Genomic DNA, 18,480 nt, shown 5'->3' on the forward strand with positions numbered 1-18,480 from the left:
TTTGCCAACAGTTATAGGCTCTATTTCAAAATTAGGTTCAGATCTCTCAAAAGAATGGAAAAATGTGAAGTGCTTTTACCTAAGAAGAGTAAGATGAGGTTATGTCAGGCATAACAAAGAATGAGTTCACTACAATGGGACTAAAGCATATCAGCCACCAGCACAGACTTGAGGGAGAAGTTTAGTCCTTACCAAGCTGGGCCTTGCCTCGATGGGGCAGGAGACTTGGATGGATGGGACTCTAGGTCTCATCCAGCATATGGTACCACAGCTCTACCCTCTCTGTGTCAATCAATTATCCTGGCTTGTCTTGAGCAAAATTATATACTACACGGACGAAAGCAAAACCTATAATTCCCAAGCTCTTTTCTAGAATCAGAATTGGCTGAATCTCTGCCATCTGAGATTTGGGACCAATGAGAATACACAAATGTTCATCAGATGGAAGGACTCCAGGACAAATTTTTAGAATTGGGGTTTTCATCCTTAGCCACTATCATTGACAAGCAACTGCTTTTTTTTTCCTTTTTAAATCCAGAGCGAACATTCAATTTCCTAAATTTTATAAAAAGAAATGAAAAATATCCTGGGGGTGGGGAAAAAGTGGCTCAAGAGAGATTTTGGACTTCAAAAACCCTCAAAAATCTTTTAATGATATAAGCGTAAAGGAATCAGAAACATACAGATGAAATTTCCCTTGATATCCACATGGTGCTTATAGATTCTGGAGGGAAGATTCCAGCAATGAAATCTGCTGTTATTTGTCAAACCCAAACCATTCGAGATGCCTGGTGAACTCCAATACGGTGTAATCATACCTTTTCCGTAACTATCTGTTTTCTCCAAAGGCAGAAAAACAAGGAAAGGCCTAATTAAGGAACATTGGTTTTTAAGGTCAGAGTCTTAGGGGAGGTGTCAAGTTATCATATTGCTGAGTTGTTTGTGATGTTTATACTGACCCACAGATGTGCCACGAATATACAAAATGAAAATGTTAATTGTCTAATCTTGTGCTACTTTTCACAAGACTGGTTGCATGTTAAGTTTGAAAACAGTAAATTTCCAAGCTGTCATAATATTGAGGTCTCAGGGGTATTGCTTGCTCTGCATAATTAATTGTAAAGTGATAATTTGTACACTAAGATATTTTCATTCAAACATGAAAGTAAAAGTCTCAGCATCATTGCCTCTGGCAGGCAGAAGGAAAAATGGTGTGTGTTACCCAGGCATTTGTGGTGCCCCTTCTTCCACTGAGGCAAACTCACAAGGTCAGCATAGAATCTTCAGTTGTTCAGGCCTTGGCATCTCCATGTTAGCCCTATCCACTGCCCCCCAAGTCTCATCCATTCTTGAAGGTTGTCCCAGCTAGTGTAGTCCCCTCCAGTCTCCCTCCTTCCGAATCCTGGGGGGCCCCTGGGGGCCCCTCTGTGTACACAAGTTATCCTTGAATTTACTACTCTCTATAATTCTTTCTAGTGCTCACTGTGTTGGAAAACTCTCAGAGAACAGAAACCATGACTTCATAATTCTGTGTTTTCCAAATCACTCTGCAGAATCCTAATATATAAGGTCTGACAATTAAGTCGCAAAAAAGTGCTACGTACCTCATTGCTGAATATCACTACAGTCACCTTCGAAGTACTCCCCTTGGGAAGCTATGCACCGATGCCAGCGCCTAGTCCACCCGTCAAAGCAGTTTTGGAACTCTTTTTCTGGAATGGCCATCAGAGCTGTCATCATATTACCCTTGATGCCCTGAATGTCATCAAAATGTCTTCCTTTCAATATTTCCTGTATCTTCAGGTAAAGAAAGAAGTCATTGGGGGCCAGATCAGGTGAGTAGGGAGGATGTTCCAATACAGTTATTTGTTTACTGGCTAAAAACTCCCTCACAGACAGTGCCGTGGGAGCTGGTGCATTGTCGTGATGCAAGAGCCATGAATTGTTGGGGAAAAGTTCAGGTCGTCTAACTTTCATGCAGCCTTTTCAGCACTTCCAAATAGTAAACTTGGTTAACTGTTTGTCCAGTTGGTACAAATTCATAATGAATAATCCCTCTGATATCAAAAAAGGTTAGCAGCATCGGTGCAACAGTTTCACGAACTAAATTGTGACACCTTAGTTGTGCTTGATAGATATTTGTATTAGCTTGGCTGCTGTAACAAACCACCCCAGAATCTCGGCGGCCTGCAACAAGAACCACTTACCTCTCATTCATGTCACAAGTGGGCTCTGGCTCTACTCCACATGACCTTTCCTTTTAGGGCCTTGGTTAAAGGAGTAGCACCTACCTGAGGCATTCCTTTCTCAGGACAGAGAGTAGAGCCACCCTGCATTCAAAGTTTCTGCTCACATATGGCCTCCATTACTTTTACTCATGTTCCATCAGCCAAAAGCAAAGGCCAATGGAAGCTTGACAAAGGGGTAGGGAAGAAAATTCCACCTAGAAGCAGCACAACAGATCATGTGGCAGTAGGTGGAGGGAGGGACAAAATATAGTCTCCCCTAATCCTGCTGATCCGTTGTACTCCAGGTGGAGAGGGGTGACTATTATTCATGACCATGAATTAATGTGCTGCCTGGTAACAAGGTCCCCCTGAAGCATGTACTGAGTACAGAGACCTCTCCTTTGCTCTGCAAACTTCACAGTCCCTGTGCACTGTACTCCACCGTGCCACTTCTAGGTCCTTTCGTCCACTCTAGAGTGATGGCTTCCTCTCAAGCTGACTTGGGAGGAGGTACTCTTTCTTATAGAAAGCATTCTTTGGCTTCAAATTACAGAAATTATTCCAATTGGCTAATGCCGTAACAAATTTTGTTGGTTAACATAGCCAAAAATCCAGAGTTAAGTACTGATGAATGAAGCAACAGGGTCTATTTCTCTATCTCTGTCTTAATCCCTTCTTTTCGGGGGGGTTGCCTTTCCCCTAAGCTAGCCTCCTTCATGGCACAGGAGAGCTGCCAACAGCAACCTAGGCACCATGCTTCTGGGTTTATATCCTTTGGGAGAGAGTGTTTGTCTTTCTCCCACTCCCAGAGTGAGATAAGTTCCCAAACACCCATCAGCATCCTCTCTACGTCTTATGCATCTTATTGATCTAAATAGGATCACTAGCCCATTTCTGCACTGATGACCTATGAGGGGCTGCATAGCCCTTAGAACAATCAGGCTTATCCAGGGAGCTGGGCATTTCCCTGAATAGCACTGCTGCTATTCAATGGAGGAGAGATAGAATGGATTTGGGGGAATAAACTGTATTCCCCAACCACATCTGGAAAATCTGGTATCACCTGCAGTCCCCATTGACCCCAGATATCTCATGGAGGACGGCTGTGGGAAGATGGGAGAGATGAGCCCAGCCTCCCTCGCCCATGTCACAGGGGTTGGAAGACAGCAACATGCGAATCTCTGGGTGGTTAAACCAGAGGTGCATTCTAAATTCCACCAAGCAAACTACATTTTCCTGGCTGAGAGCCTTTCCAAGGGAGCTGGCGGTTCCCTAAGGTGCTGCCTCTCTTGCCTGCTTTGAAAGATCGGTGGACCCCAGGTGTCATAACTCAGCACCCCCTGAGTGTCATCACGATAAAACAGTATTGGTAGTTGTGATAATGAATGAACCTAGTTCATCACTAGGTTCCAATATCACATCACATCTCTCTTGGCTACGCTTCACCTGCCTTGCCAGTAGGAACAAAGAAAGGGAGGCTGGTAATTAGGTTGACAGCAGGAGGTTTTATGGTGCCTCAAACTAGAAACAAAGACCTGGGAAACATAATGAATGGTGGAGGCAGGAACCCCATAGCTACACAGCATGGCCTCATGGAGCAAGGCAAAGTTCTTCTTTCTTCTTCCGTTCATCAGGGTCTTATTCCAAACTAATAGACAGGATGAGTTATTTCTGTCTCACAGCTCGTGGTGGGTCTCCTGTGTGTATATGTGTGATGTCTTCTTGGGTGATGCCTAGCATGAGAGGTGATCAGGGCTGGGGCCACTGAAAATGCTGGAAGCTTTATACAGACTCACTAGCGGAGTTTCGATGGGAAGCGGTAGTGTGGAGAGAAGGGAAGACATGGTCCAGAGAGGTGAAGAGACAGGAGGGAATAGGGAGGGAAGATGAGCCCAGGACCTGCGGGAAGCACCTTTAGGTCAGCGGAGCCACTCTGGGCCAGGTGAGCTTGCTTCTTGGAAATGCAGACCGTGAATACATCTCCAGGGACAGTGGCCATGCTTCTGACTGCTTGTGCTTTTGTCTTACCTTGTCTTTACGAAAAGAGAGTGGGTCTCCAGACTAAACTTCTGGAAGCCTGACTCACTTCATCCAGGCCTCCTGACTTAGCCTACTCTTGCCAGGGTCCTGGACAATGATGTGGGTTTCTGCAGAGGTGCCTGGGGCTGAAAGCAGCTCTGCAGGACTTCTTTCCCAATCTCTGCTAAGGCCTACCTGCTGTTCCTTCTGAAACATCCCACCATCTGCTGAGGGCCAGAAGAGGGAATTCCTTCATAATAGTCTCTCTGCCCCCATTCCCGCCTCCTACCCCTACCACTTCCTGGGAATGTGTCCACATGTCATATCAGTCCTCTTGCGGTGAGAAGAGAAGGGCAAACAGAAATCTGGGTTGAGTCTTCCCTTCTCTAGCCACCAGTGGCGAGCAAGGCCACGGAGATTATTTAATGGCTGAGCAGTTGTAATACTAGAGTGCCCTTCTCTGTCTCTGCAACAGAGTACACATTGGATTGGGCCATATGGAGACTTTACCACCAGATGCATTGGCTACTTCCCTCTGTCTGCAAAATCTCCATTAGGTTTTTTAAATTAGACAAATGTCAGTGTTTAATTCGAGGTGAGAAACTGTTTCCTGAGTTGGACAACAATGCCATTTTCAAAGGAGAATCTCAGCATGGTGACTGCCATTTCTTTGGTTGCCTCCTAGCCTCTTCGTTGCTCCTACTTGGAGAAGAAGAGGGAACCTGGAAATATATGATCATCATTGTCATTCCCAGCATCGCCCTCTCCCTCTGCCATCCCTTGGAGCTTCATGCTCCTTGTTGCTTCCCCTGCCTCTCATCCCCTTCTGCCCCATCCCCTCCTGATCACAGTGACTCTCTCCCCCACAGAAGATAAAATACAAGAAAAGTCCCTGTGGCCCAGGATAGTTGCAGAGGGGACTTATAAAACCCACCCTTTCTTCCACCTGGTAATTGGAACATACATTCTTTCTATCTTGCTCACTGCTAAGCCCAAGGTCTTGGTCCAGAGTCACTGCTGGACTTCAGCTGTTGACATCATCTGATATTGTAAGGATACTTCATCAGAGGCCTTGCCTCTACCAGCTGCATGTCTCAGAGGCCTTGCCTCTACCAGCTGAATGGGGCCTGAAGTGTTGAGAATTTACTCCATTACATCAGAATAAACATACTGTTTCCTGGGAAGAGGGGCATGTGATGGCTAACATGTTCTTGAAGATTGGTTCTTTGGGGTTTGTGCCCTAGCCTAGTTGCCTTGTTAGTCTTGGAGAGGCTGAGAAAGTTGACAATTTCCTCATCCATAAAGTGAGCATTCTATTATTTACCGCACGGCATTGTAATAAGAATCAAATGGGTTAGTTTATGAAAATCCCTTAAAATGGCGTCTTGATCTTAGTAAGCTCTTAGTAAATAGTGGCAAGATTTATAGTTAAAACTACCTACTGACTCATGAGTCTGATCATAGTCCTTCTCAAATCCTTGCGATGCCCCTTGTCACCATATAAACAACTATAGATTCCCAATCAAGGATTAGAGACCTTTTCTAGTTGCTAGCCACCAACTCCAAAGAGGCGTTAAGATTCCCCAGGGGATCCCTTCTCTCTGGACAAAGTAACAAAGTACCCCTTGTTTGACCCCTTCCTCTTTTTTCAAATGAAAGCCTTTATACCAAGGGCTGTGCATCCAGCACACAGCTGCCTCCTTTTGCTTCTTGAGCTCACAAAGTCCATCTCCTCCAGGAAGATCTAAGATTGGTTTTTTTCAAAGCCTGGGTGCTTCTGAGAGTAGAAGATTGAACAACGTGTCAGTTCCATGGGCGTCGAAACACTGTAAAGAAAAGATATCTAGTGATAGACTCAGGACTGAGCTAGGTTTGTTGCTTTCAGTTCAGATAGACAATTTAGGGTGATTTTAATGACTCTGAAATGTTTTATCTTTTACAACCCCTAGAACGGCTGCTCTGCAACCTTAACAAATTGCCAGCTTTCCATTCCTCACTCCCTGTCATCTTCAGTTAATACAGGGTCCATTAGGAGTTGAGAAACTTATTATTGCAATAAAAAAATATATCCTATCCATATCACAGACCATATATCTGAATCTTGCATAACACCCTCCCAGGGATTAATCCATATTTTAGCCAAGTGTTTTATAATGGCTATTGCTTCAGCCCGTGTACAACCATTTCCATGCATGCTGAGACAATAATAGCAAAAGGTCATCTCTGAGGTCAGGAGAGGGCCTCTTCTGGGTTTATGGAGAACAGAGATCATTTCCCTCTCCCCTGGCAGGCTTCCCAGGAGACTCCTCGCCTACTGACACAGTGGAAGTCATCTCAGAGATGGGTGCTGTTGTGACCCCAGTCAGCAGAGCCCATTCTCGGTTATAAATTACGCAGAGGGTGTATGTATATGGGGGTGCATATCTAAAATTGGAACACTGTCTTTTCATCAGAGCCACACCTTGTGAGCTGGGGCTTAGCAAGTGCCGAAGGAACAGTACTGCCTTTATTCTGGGGGAACCCCAGTTGCATGATGCACTATGCCAGGCCTTTTGCACAACTATGAAGAGTCTTTCATGACTACAGAGCTCTTGCTCTCTTGCCTGGAAGTAATACCAGGCTAGTGAATAAGTCTACACTCAATGCCATGACTATATACCTATGATATAAAATGCCCTAGGCTGAGACCTGGGTTTTAGTTTCCTAACTCCTTCTTCTCCAACCCCACCCCTTCCCTGCCCTACCATGGCTAATTTCTACTCAGCTGCATGTCTCAATCTCTAAGGATGCCTTCCCATTTCCTCTCAGCTCCTTAAGTATGCAGATTAGGTCCTCTATCCTTCAAGGCCATTGGGCCTTATGTTTTCATAGCACCCATCGAGATTGTAATTATATATTTGCACGACTGTTTGTTCAACATTCATTTCCCTACTTAGATTACAGATTCCATACAAACAGGAACAATTCTCTTTAGTCTGCTGCAGAATCCCAGTTTCTGGTATATAGGCGCCATTTAAATGTTTGTTGAGTGACTGGATGAATGAATCAATGAATGAATGAATGAGTTTTTGTTTTTGTTTTTTAGCAAATTACTTATCTCTTATGGCCTTCGGTTTTCTTAATAATAGTAATAACAGCCAATGCTTCTGTGATGCTTATACTCTGCCATACCTGTTCTAAGTATTTTATACAATAATTATAATTAAACTTCATAACAATCCTATGAGAGGGTCAGTATTATTTCTCCCAGACTACATATGAGAAAAATTGAAGCATAGACATGAAGTGACTTGCCCAAGTCACAGAGATGGTAAGGGATGGAACCCAGGTTTGAACCCAGGCAGCCTGGCTCCAGAGCCCCTCCTTTGCTTGGACAAAATAATCACAAAGATCTTTTTCGCTCTTGGTATCTATGAATTTAAAAGCTACCACTTGGAATGTCCACCTAAATTTATTTATTTAATAAACACTTATCAAATGTCTATTACGTGTCTGGGAACTAGAGCTACAGCAGGGAACAAAACCCAAATATCCCTGCCTTCATAGAATTTACTTTTTGATGGGAGGAGTCAGGATACTAAACAAAACAAAGAACAGGTTTGGTATGTTAGATAATAATAAGTACCTGGAGGACAGTAAGGCAGGGAAGAGGGTTAGGGGGTCTTGTGGTGGTGGTGTCATTTCATCTAAGGTGGTCAAGGAAAGTCTGTTGAAAAGGTAACGCATGAGTCAAGATCCGAAGACAGTGAGGGAGCCAGCCAGGTACCGGGGGGAAGCGCTTCCCAGGCAGTGGGGAGAGCAGGTGCAGAGGGAAGGGACTGGATATGATGAAGAAACTGTTGGGACAGAATGAGCAAGGAGAAGATGGGAAGAAAAGAGGTAAAAGGGTAGCAGCAGCCAGATCCTGCTGGCTCGTGTTTATCTCTGTTGCTTTATTCTAATTTGCTGTTTACAAGTCCAGTTCATTGTTCCTTTAGACTAGAGGAAAGGTGCTTTGTGGCTCTAGAGTTTAGCTCTGAGCCTCGTTGTAGCTGGTACTCAGAATGTTTTGTGAGCAAAGCTAGAAGTGTTAGGAGAGCTCCAATTCTATACTTTTTAAAATATTTTGTGGCCAAAGTTCTCCTATACTTTTCAACCCATCCCTTCAGCAAAAGGTTTCTTGCCTGGCCTGGCATCTGCAAGATGTCTTTTTCTTATATTTCGCACTGTTATGTGCCATTAGAAATGACCTTCCATTTCAATTTCCTCTGTACTGTAGTCATCACAATGTGTTGAGGAAATTATGATATTTTCTGGTGAAAATAATCATAACTGTATTTGACTTGATAATGATTCGATAAATGCCGACCCTTCCCTCTCAGGAGGTGGCACAATGTTCAGGGCAGCTGTAGGGCAGGTGTGGGAGGTTCAGGGAGCTCAAGCTCACTCGTGTATCCAATCAATGACGGAGTTTGGGGAAAGCATTCAAGGGACATTTTCAACTGGCAGCGAGGTAGCTTTCCGCTCTGATCAAGTCTCAGTTTGAAATTCTAGTGCTCCAACAACAGGAAGAGTGACACTATTTACTGATTAATTCAGTGATCGTCTGCCCGGCCCATTTGACGTGCATCAGAGAAGTGCCCCCCTTTGAAAAAATAAGGAAAGTGAGGATTCCTTCATGGGTTTGCTTCCCTCTTCTCCTTGGATGTCCAAACCATGAACCATTCCTCGTGCTTGTCCTCTGTGGGATAGAATGACTCAGAAGCAGAAATTTGGGGTTCAGCCAAACCAGTCTGACTATCCTCCACGGCACTAAGGAAGACAGAACAATTCACACTATCCCAGAAGGAAGCCAAAGGCAGCCTCATTCCTGGGGCTACTTAGGAGGGCTTTGGGGTCTGAAGGGATTGTAAACTTTCAGAATCTAATTTGTTTTATAATGTGTGAAGTTCACATCATCTGTTTTTAATACTATTCCTGATTATTAGTGAATGTAATGCTCCCATGCATGCTAAAAACAGTGAGAGGAAATGAGATTTGAAGCAAAAACACTGCTTCCTGTGGCAGGAGAATCCCCAACCACTTATCTGCTGGAAAGAGATTCAAGTTATTGGGCAGGGGCATCAGGGAAATCATTTTTAAGGTTCTTGCTGTCGGGTAGGGTGGGTAATTTGTCTTCTTCAGAGCAATCTTGCTGTTCATACTTTCCTTTTCTGAGCCTCAGTTTCCCTCTATTGATAAAAGACTAAGGATTAGGATTTTCCCCCACACTTTTTACCTTTTAATGCTTCCCTTGAACAAAATCAACACCAACAACAAAAGCACCTCTGCAGCCGTGCAAGGCAGGATAACTTTGATTTCAGAGGCTGGGAGCCCTGTCTTTGAACCCGCTGCCTCTTGAGTGATCAGTGGGCAGGAAGAGGGCCTGTCAGAAAGTCTTCAAAGGAAATGGAGAGCATGGGGAGAAGGAGAGCCTGGCGTCTGCAGCGAGCAAATTTGGAGAGGAGCGGGCTGGGCTGGAGCCTGCTGCAGTGTGATTGGAGCCTGGGGCTCGGCACACCTCCCGGCCTTGAAGTTGGCCTGGCATTTTGTTCTGCCAAGCATCTGGTTTAGCAGATAAAACGATTTTTGACCTGGAGAACTGAACTGACAACTTTGTGGACAAACCCCAAACAGAATCACTCTGCCTGTCAGCCTGCTTCGTTTTCATCATGCCCCCCACACCCCCGCCACCTCCAGTTTGCTCTGCTGCATCAGGCATCTTGCACGGCTGGGTGTGGACAAGAGAACCCCTGGAGCACTTGGGGAGTCACATCCCCAGGGCACTCCTTAGCCGCCCAGCACAGATTGACAGCCAGCACATGGGGCTCTGTTGTCGTGCCACGGAGGTGGGCGATAACTCTATTCCTCATATGTCTCCGGTGTTTTGTTAAGAGTTCACAACCAGACAGGTTAGAGAATGGTGAGATACCTTTTAGCACCTGAATCACATACCTATCCAGCATGTGGGATGAGGCATGCCATGAGCTTGCAGGTCACAAGTCCAATAAGACTTAAAAAGACCCTCTTACCCTTGAGCGATGAACAGTGAATTGTCTCCTAGGCTTAGAATCCCAATTAGAAAGGGCATTATGGAAACACCTACCTAATGTGTGCTTCTCAACCAAGTTGATGAATTGCAATTATTTAGGGATGTTTACCCCACGATACCATTTTGCAAATAAGAAAACAAAATGGTTGAAGGTTAAAGGTTTTCTTTTCTTTCTTTTTTTTTTCTTTTACAATTACCATTGACATACAATATTATATTAGTTTCAGGTGTACAGCACAGTGATTAGACATTTATATGTCTTACAAAATGATCACCCCAATAAGCCTAGTACCCATCTGACAACGTACATAGTTATTACAATATTATTGACTATATTCCCTATGCTGTATTTTACATCCCCGTGACTGTTATTATAACTAGCAATTTGTACTTCTTAATCCCTTCACCTTTTCCCCCATCTCCCCAGCTTCTCTCCCATCTGGCAACCATCAATTTGTTCTCTGTAGAGGTTTTCCATTCATCTCACAGGAAGTCTGTATACCTGATTCAGACCCTCAGCTAGCCACCCACTATATGAGCGTCTCCTTCACTAAAAAAGCATTAATCACCTCCCACCCCGTGCACAGCAATTTTCTGGGAGTAAACCAAGTCCCAGCTTCAAGGCAAGAACTCTCTGAATCAAGCCTAGTTCCCGCTTTACATACTGAGTTGTGTGGCCTCAGAACCTCCATTGATGACACAACAGTGTCCTGACGACCCTGCATAGACATCAAGCATAATGGTGCTCTTTTTCCCAAACCAGGAAATGATCCAGACTTCCCCAGATGGCTTTCCTGTCTGAAGCATTGCCGCAAATACCCATATGAAGACAGGTATTTATGTTACCTGCTAGTTCTGCGTCATCATCATCATCGTCCTCTACCATCAATTATTTATTAGATACTTAACTATACTTGGAGCTGTCCTAGATTCCTTCATACAACATTTTCACAGTTTATATTCTCTGGGGTCTTAATGTCTCAGAGGAACAGCATTGATGCTTAGAGACGCAAAGAGAATGTTACAAATAGTGAATGAACGTGGACTAAAAGTAAATAAGGCGCGATTAAATATGTACATGATACCTACCTCCTCCCTTGACCCCTCTTCCCGAAACGATAGCTGTGCTGAGCAGTAGCAGGAAACAGATTTTCTTGGTCCCAGTAGGAACAGTCTTATAAGACAGATTATTTCTTTCCCTGCTGTCACAAACATATATTTAAAGTCATCAGTAGAAAGCCATCAGCAGCTGAGCTACGAAGTTTAAAATAAAAATTATTAGGAATGACCCCTTAGTCATAAAAGATTTTGAGACCAAAAGTCGGCCATGTTGATGTTGGTTCAGACCCAGCCCCTTTTATTAGCTGTAATATTCCTATGAGTAATCATCTTGATTGGAGCCAGAGATGCAGTAAATATCAAGGCACAATTTAACCAGCAACAGCAAAATAGCCGGTAATCACCAGTGCAGGGGCTTTCGCCATAAAAATGCAGATGTGTACCTTGAATGTTGATTTAAGCCACCTAGATTTTCTGCCAAATGAAGCTTGTAATGTATCATCTGAAGTACAGTGTCCAAATGATAAAAATAGTCCTGAAAGCTTAGCTGTTTTGTTAAAATGAGGTTTCAAAGGGTGTTGTCCTCAGAGCCATGTGCTATGCCATCTTTATAAAATCACAGCATTTTGAAGTTACAAAGGACCTTATAATCCAGAGTCTTATAACACAGCCTCCTCCCAATGCAGAAATTTCTCCTCAAGAATTACCTCCAGGCCAGCTTTGAAATGTGCCATCTACCCAAGGCAGGCTATTATAGGACCACCTTGAGGAAGGCTGGTTCTGTTCCAGGGTGAACCAAGGGACTGCATTCAATGTTGGGCACCTGAAGCTAATGTGAGCCAACAAAGCAAGGTGCCCAAATAACTCACTGTTCTAGAGGGGCTGGCAGTAGGACTTGTGATACATTGAATTTTCTTTGATTTAGGACCGTCTTCTTATTTTTTCTGCCAGCAATATCCATTGTTATGTTGACCTATTAAGGTGATTACAGAAAGTGTTGGTGGCCCAACAGATCTCATTTTCATCATTGCCAGCCTCCTGCAATTGCAACCTTCTGAACATGTTATAAATCCAATAGACTGAATGGCTCCAGGAGCTCAGCAAAGAGGCTATAGCTTTTTTGTTTCCACTTAGGCCAAGGTTATGAGTAGTAATAAACTCAGCAGTCAAGGCCAGAAATGTGATAATGGGGGGAAATGAGAAAAGGGTTAGAGCAAGAAAAGCAAGCCAGAAAAATATTCAGCTCTCCCTGCTTTGCTGAGTTCCCAAATTCATTAGCAACCTCAATTTTAATCTCTAATTGAACACTGCCACAAGACACTGTAGCTACAGAGGGTAGAATTTAAGAGGGCTCTTCTTAATAATTGTACAACGATGACCCCTGCATTGTTAACCCAGAAAAAAAAAAGAGAAAAAGTTTATCAAGAAGAGAGAGAGAAAGAGAGAGAGAGAGAGAAAGAAAAATGTGAGTACCTAAATTTCATACCAAATGGTAATTGCAAATGGATGTTATTTTCCCTCTAAATATAGCAAAGATGACTACAAGACTTCCAGCATTTTTCTATAATAATTTTTTAAATCTAAAGCCTATTCGCTGATAAGAAAGTGCTTTACCATAGCTATTCTTTTTGGAATAATTAGGCAAGCAAGGAAACAAAAGTCAGACATACAGTGTGTTGCTAGGTGAATGATGATACTATTTTTTGGCTTATGTCACAAGGTTGGAGATGGGCTTCCTTTTTAAAAAATTATTCAGATGAGGTAATGAAATAAATATAGGAAAAGACATTGAATGGCAGCATTTTGGTAACCAGATGTCTGTTTATTTAAAGAAATCCTTCCTGAGAAGGCGCATACACATATCCTCCGAAGGAATGTGATTCAGACACAGGTAGAAGGAAAATAGAGTTCAACATTACATCTCTCCTTGATGACAACCATTTCAGAATTTGGTGTTTCCGTGCAGAATATTGGGAGTCATGCCCTAGTGCTTGCCCATGATTCTACCCACTTCCTAACACAATACGTTGTACTTGTCGGTTTTCTCATTCATGTGCCCCAATAGATTGTGGACTCTTGAGGAAAAAGAGTGCACCTTTCACTTCTGTGTCCACGGGAATTAGCACCTTGGGTAGCACATAGCAAGTACCTCACAAATGTCTGTTAAACAAATTTGCTGCATTAGCGTGGAAGGTATGAGGGCATTCTTTTGAATTCCCTGTTGTAAAGCCTTCAACTAATTTCCTAAGAAATATACACTTTACAGTCATGAATGAATATATATTATGTAAATATGTATATGCATGTGTTTGTGTGTGTGTGTATATATATATCACACAAATTTCAAATAGGTTAATTAGTTTGAATCCAAAGAATCAAAGTAAGAGTAAGATGTAATTTTTAAGCAACGGGAAGGACCTCTTCCTCCATAGTGAAGACACAAAAGCATCTTCCATCTGGCCAGCAACTGGGTCTCTTGTGTCAGTTATCGAGACCCCTCCACACAGTGGATATTTACTTGCCAGTGTCGACCACAGCACCTTTAGGTGGGCCAGTGATTGATCCATGTGTGTGATCCATGATGGTAGTACCAACACCAGAGCAAGACTCTGTGGGTGTTTCTGATGGAAGGGTAATACACAGGGGCCAGGATGTGCTTTTCAGATCTCAGAGGGCTGGGCACTGGGGGTGGTATCCGTTGTCCTGTGGAAAGAGAGAATGGAGCCGCAGAGGCTTTGCCGTGCTCTTCAGACATCTCACACTGTAGTGGAGGTGTCCCTGAAAACACGTAGCAACCAGCGGGGGTCACTTTAGCTGTGAACTCTCGGATGGCATCAGTGTCAGGCAAATTTATTGGTTGCCTCTTTATCTAAAGGATAACCAGTTATCGAAGGAGTTTGTACGGGGTACCATCAAGATAAATATATTTTATTGAGACTGGCAAGTGAGAAAAGGCCTTTTGCAATCTCTACCATCAAGAAGTTTACAGTCATGTAGGGGAGATGAATTAGAATAACAAATCCATGTTTGGGGGTATTTGTCAATTTGTCAGCATCATATTTGATGGCTTTACATCAAGTTGTGACTTAAATTGTGCCATGGTTCAGATAATTGGATGGAGTATCAAGGGCTTTTAGCCTCGTTAAGAGGTTCTCTGCAGGGCCATAATTGTCCCAAGCATCCCCATTCTTTGTCCAGTCAATATCCTATTCCATTGCTAATTGAACGGTCTCTGGGCTCCCTCTGACTCTTGCATTGCCTTCTCAAGAAAATGGGGCTGGAGTTGCTGAGACTGAGAGATTTTTCATAGTAGCAACTAGCAGTTCCACTTCGAAAAGTCCCTGGCTCCCCAAGAGAAAGCAGAAAACTTCTTACCGCAAGGGTGAAGATGACTTCTTTGTCAGCTCTTTCCAAAGAAAAGAAAAATGATGAGAGCTGAACACTGAAAAGAAGCTGTAACTTGAAGCGGGTACCATGTGCTAGTTTGAGCCAATACCCCGGAGCCTGGCTATTGGTTCCATATTTCGGTCTTTGCCACTAATTCCTACCTTGGGTCTCCTCCAGGTTCCTTTCTTCTCTCTCCTCCCCTCCTAACTAACTTACCTTCTTTTCCTATAGTTTCCAAGACAAAGCAGTTACTTGACTTAACCTGCAACTGTTTTGAAAGTGTCTTTAAATAAATGCAACGCATTCCCTCCAAAGCATACTCTGAGAAGAGCTCAACAGCCCTGAAGATATACAATCAATACTTTGCTTGAACCATTGATACCCTTGCCCATCACTTAAATATCATTACAGGAAAGATTTCAACAAGATCATGGCACATTATACTTTAAAGTTTGACTTTAAAGGATGCCTGAGCTTTGCTGAAAGGCATTAGTAATGGAATTCTTTATCTCTAAGCTTAATTTATTCTGAGGAGAATAGGGCCATTATCTTAAATCTATTTTTTTTCCCAACAGAGAAAACAGGCCTCAGAAGTCCAGCACTTATAAAGAAATCATTGTTTAATTACTTTTTTGTTTAACCCTTTGCAGAAGTAAAGGGAGTGGGAGTGCATTATTGGAAAATGAATATGCATTCCTATTGGGTTGCCATCAATAGACTTGCAATATTTCTTTGTCATTTCTATTTCTATGCTTTGCATTTCTCCCATACAAGAACCGTGTAGTCAAGGAAACCTTTGAGTAATTCTGAACCTGAACTGAATTCACTTTCCCATTGATCATTGGTGATGAAGGGGTCTTTGGTTTGAAGAATGCAGGCAACTGGTGACTGAGGGAATAATGTTTTGGTATTAGGCTACTTGCTATAAATTAGGTACATGAGAGCTGTGTGTTTACATACATGGGAACAGACACACTTGAATTTAGTTCCTTGACTCTGGCAGTGTGACCTCACTGTGCAAAACAACTGTTTTAAAGAGTAGAGAAAATGATCTATCAACTGACTACAGCCCTGTGTCATTTAACAACAGGGACACCGTCTGAGAAATGTGTTGTTAGGTGACTTCTTTGTTGTGCAAACATCGTAGAGTGCCCTTACAGAAACCTAGATGGTATAGTCTACCACACACCTAGACTCTATGGTACAGCCTGTTGCTCCTGAGCTACGAGCCTATATACCGCGTGTTTTGTACTGAATACTGTAAGTGAATGTAACACGATAAGTACATACTGTACATAATTGTATGCACTATAATTTTATATGACTGGCAGTGCAGTAGGTTTGTGTACACCAGCATCACCACAAACACATGAGGAATGCATAGTGCTACAACATTGTGACAGCTACCACATCACTAGGTGATAGGACTGTTTCAGTTCCATTATAATCTAATGGGACCACTGTCATATAGGCAATCCATTGTTGACTGAAACATCGTTAGGCAGTCCGAGACTGTATTCCTTTTACAAAATACTAACCACCAAGCAATGAATATGACTATTTGTTGCTTTCCCGACTGGCAAATTTGCTTAACTGAGGAGTAATTATGGGTTTTTAGGAGATTTGAGCTCTAGGAGCCTCTAAGAAGATGACCTCTTCCAGGGCCTCTACTTGCTTATTTTTTCTGTTCTAATATGTAAAACTCAACCAGTGGGCCTCCATGATATACTGTGGGCCAGGTTGGGGGATTACGTATGAACTAAATGGTGTGCTCAATTGTTACCGAACTTTAGGAACAGCCACTTTGCTAGCCTTGAGCTTCGTCGACCTCCCGCTTCAACCCATTTGCTTGAACCTCAGCCAAGGATTCAGCTGGTCAGATATGCCAGTGGGTGAGAATGGTGTGATTTTCCAAAGGCTTAGGGGTGATCCATCTTTGAGGAAGTCTCTTTAAAAAATATTTATTTATGGAATTTTCAGTTACAGTTGACACAGCTTTGAGGAAGTTTTGTCTTTCAAGACATACTTGCACATTGGTTAAATGGAAGGAGGAAAGCAGGCAGCACTATAGTTCCAGGAACAGGAAGCTCGGGAGCTTATCAGTGTCCACATCTGACTGTCAGCTCCTTCCTTTCCTTTATCAGGATAAGTGACTTTTTTTTTTTTTTTTTTTTTTGCTGTTATTATCAGAGATTTTGTGTTTAAGGGTTACTGGGTCACATTTTACAAGTGCAAACGACTTTAACGACCTCCATCCACTTCTTCTAACCATCTTCATGTCTACAAGGAGTGAAAGGCTACGAAGAATTCAGACAAGCTCTTATTTGTATCAGCATCTCTGGATGATCATTACGCCCAAGTCAAAAAGTCAATGTACTTCCCAAATTAGAGCCATATATATAAGAAATCTCCATTCTGCACGATTGTAGTGCATCTCTTGGTTTTTTGTGTTTTTTTTCCCATCATGGTGGATCAGTTAGTTTGTAATTTATTCTAATTGACCTTCCACCTCTGTTAGTCTTTATTACCTGCAGTCACAGGAATGAGAAAGGTGAGAAAAGCTGCTTTAGAGTCACCTCATCTTACAGCATCTCTACTAATTATACAAGATGAACAGGTTCAGAGGACAGTTGGAAAAGGGGTCCTGGATCGTAACTGTCAGAATCACCATTTCTTTTGATATTTACTCTGTGTTCTAACTTACATGCTATTTTTTAAACTGAACATAAGCTGCAAAGACTTGGGTTGATCACATTTGTCAGCTTATGGCACATTATAACCTATTTAAGAAGAACTCTCTTTTCTGTATTTTCCACATTTATCCCTGGTCCTCACTCCTAGTTCCCTTCCTCTTCCTCTAGGTAACTACTCTATGGTTGATATATGTCTTTGAACACATATGTAAAATATATAGCCTTTCCTATATGAATAATTTTAATTTACCTAAATGACATTGTGCTACATATATAATTCCATTTCTTCTTCCATCCAACTCTGTTTTTAAGAATTATCCATGCTGCTAGATATTTACCCAGTTATTGTTTCTAATTGATACATTTACAAAGTTGTATCAGGTGGATATACAAAGTTTATACATTCCCTTTTGATGGAGCTCAAGATTGCTTCTAATTTCATTTCTCACTCACATAAACCTGTTTCAAAATTCTGGCCTTCATACCACCAGACAAGATTTCTGGGTCATTGGAGACGTAATTTCATTAAGTAATGCCAAGTGTATTCAAAAATAATTGACCAGCTTATGTTCTTACTACTAGTTCCTAGAGGTTCCAGTCTCCCAACATGGTCCTAACCCTTTTTCTGTACTTTTCTGATTGACACTAATGTAATTGATACAAAGTAGTATTTCATTGTTATTTTTATCTTCCTCATTCCTAATAACTTTGATGCTAAATCTTTAGTCTCAGCTATCCACGAGATAGGAAGGAGTGAAATCAGAGACTAAAACTGAAACCGGAGGCCAAACCGGAGGCTCATGCTGCCTGCGCCACTCAGCCATTAGACCGACACAGGAGTTGGGTCATAGGATCCGCATTTATTGTCAGAGCACCAGTGGTCTGAGAAGGCAGCGGGCTAACATCCCCCAAAACCGTCTTAACATTCTCAGACCAACCCGGGATGTTTCAGGGAAAATCTGCGCGTTCCTTCAGAGGCTACATGATGGTTCTGGGGGTCTGCATGGAGCCTTCCCTCAGGTGA

At 42.7% G+C, this 18,480-nt stretch overlaps 1 protein-coding gene across 5 annotated transcripts in view; it reads left to right on the forward strand.

Moving 5' to 3' along the window:
* Window positions 1-18,480, forward strand: part of KIRREL3 (kirre like nephrin family adhesion molecule 3) — a 563,596-nt gene that overhangs the window by 85,122 nt on the left and 459,994 nt on the right. The window lies entirely within an intron of this gene.

This window comes from Rhinolophus sinicus, chromosome 9, assembly GCF_057876585.1.
Source record: "Rhinolophus sinicus isolate RSI-liver-muscle chromosome 9, RSI-T2T, whole genome shotgun sequence".
Classification (NCBI taxonomy): Eukaryota; Metazoa; Chordata; class Mammalia; order Chiroptera; family Rhinolophidae; genus Rhinolophus; species Rhinolophus sinicus.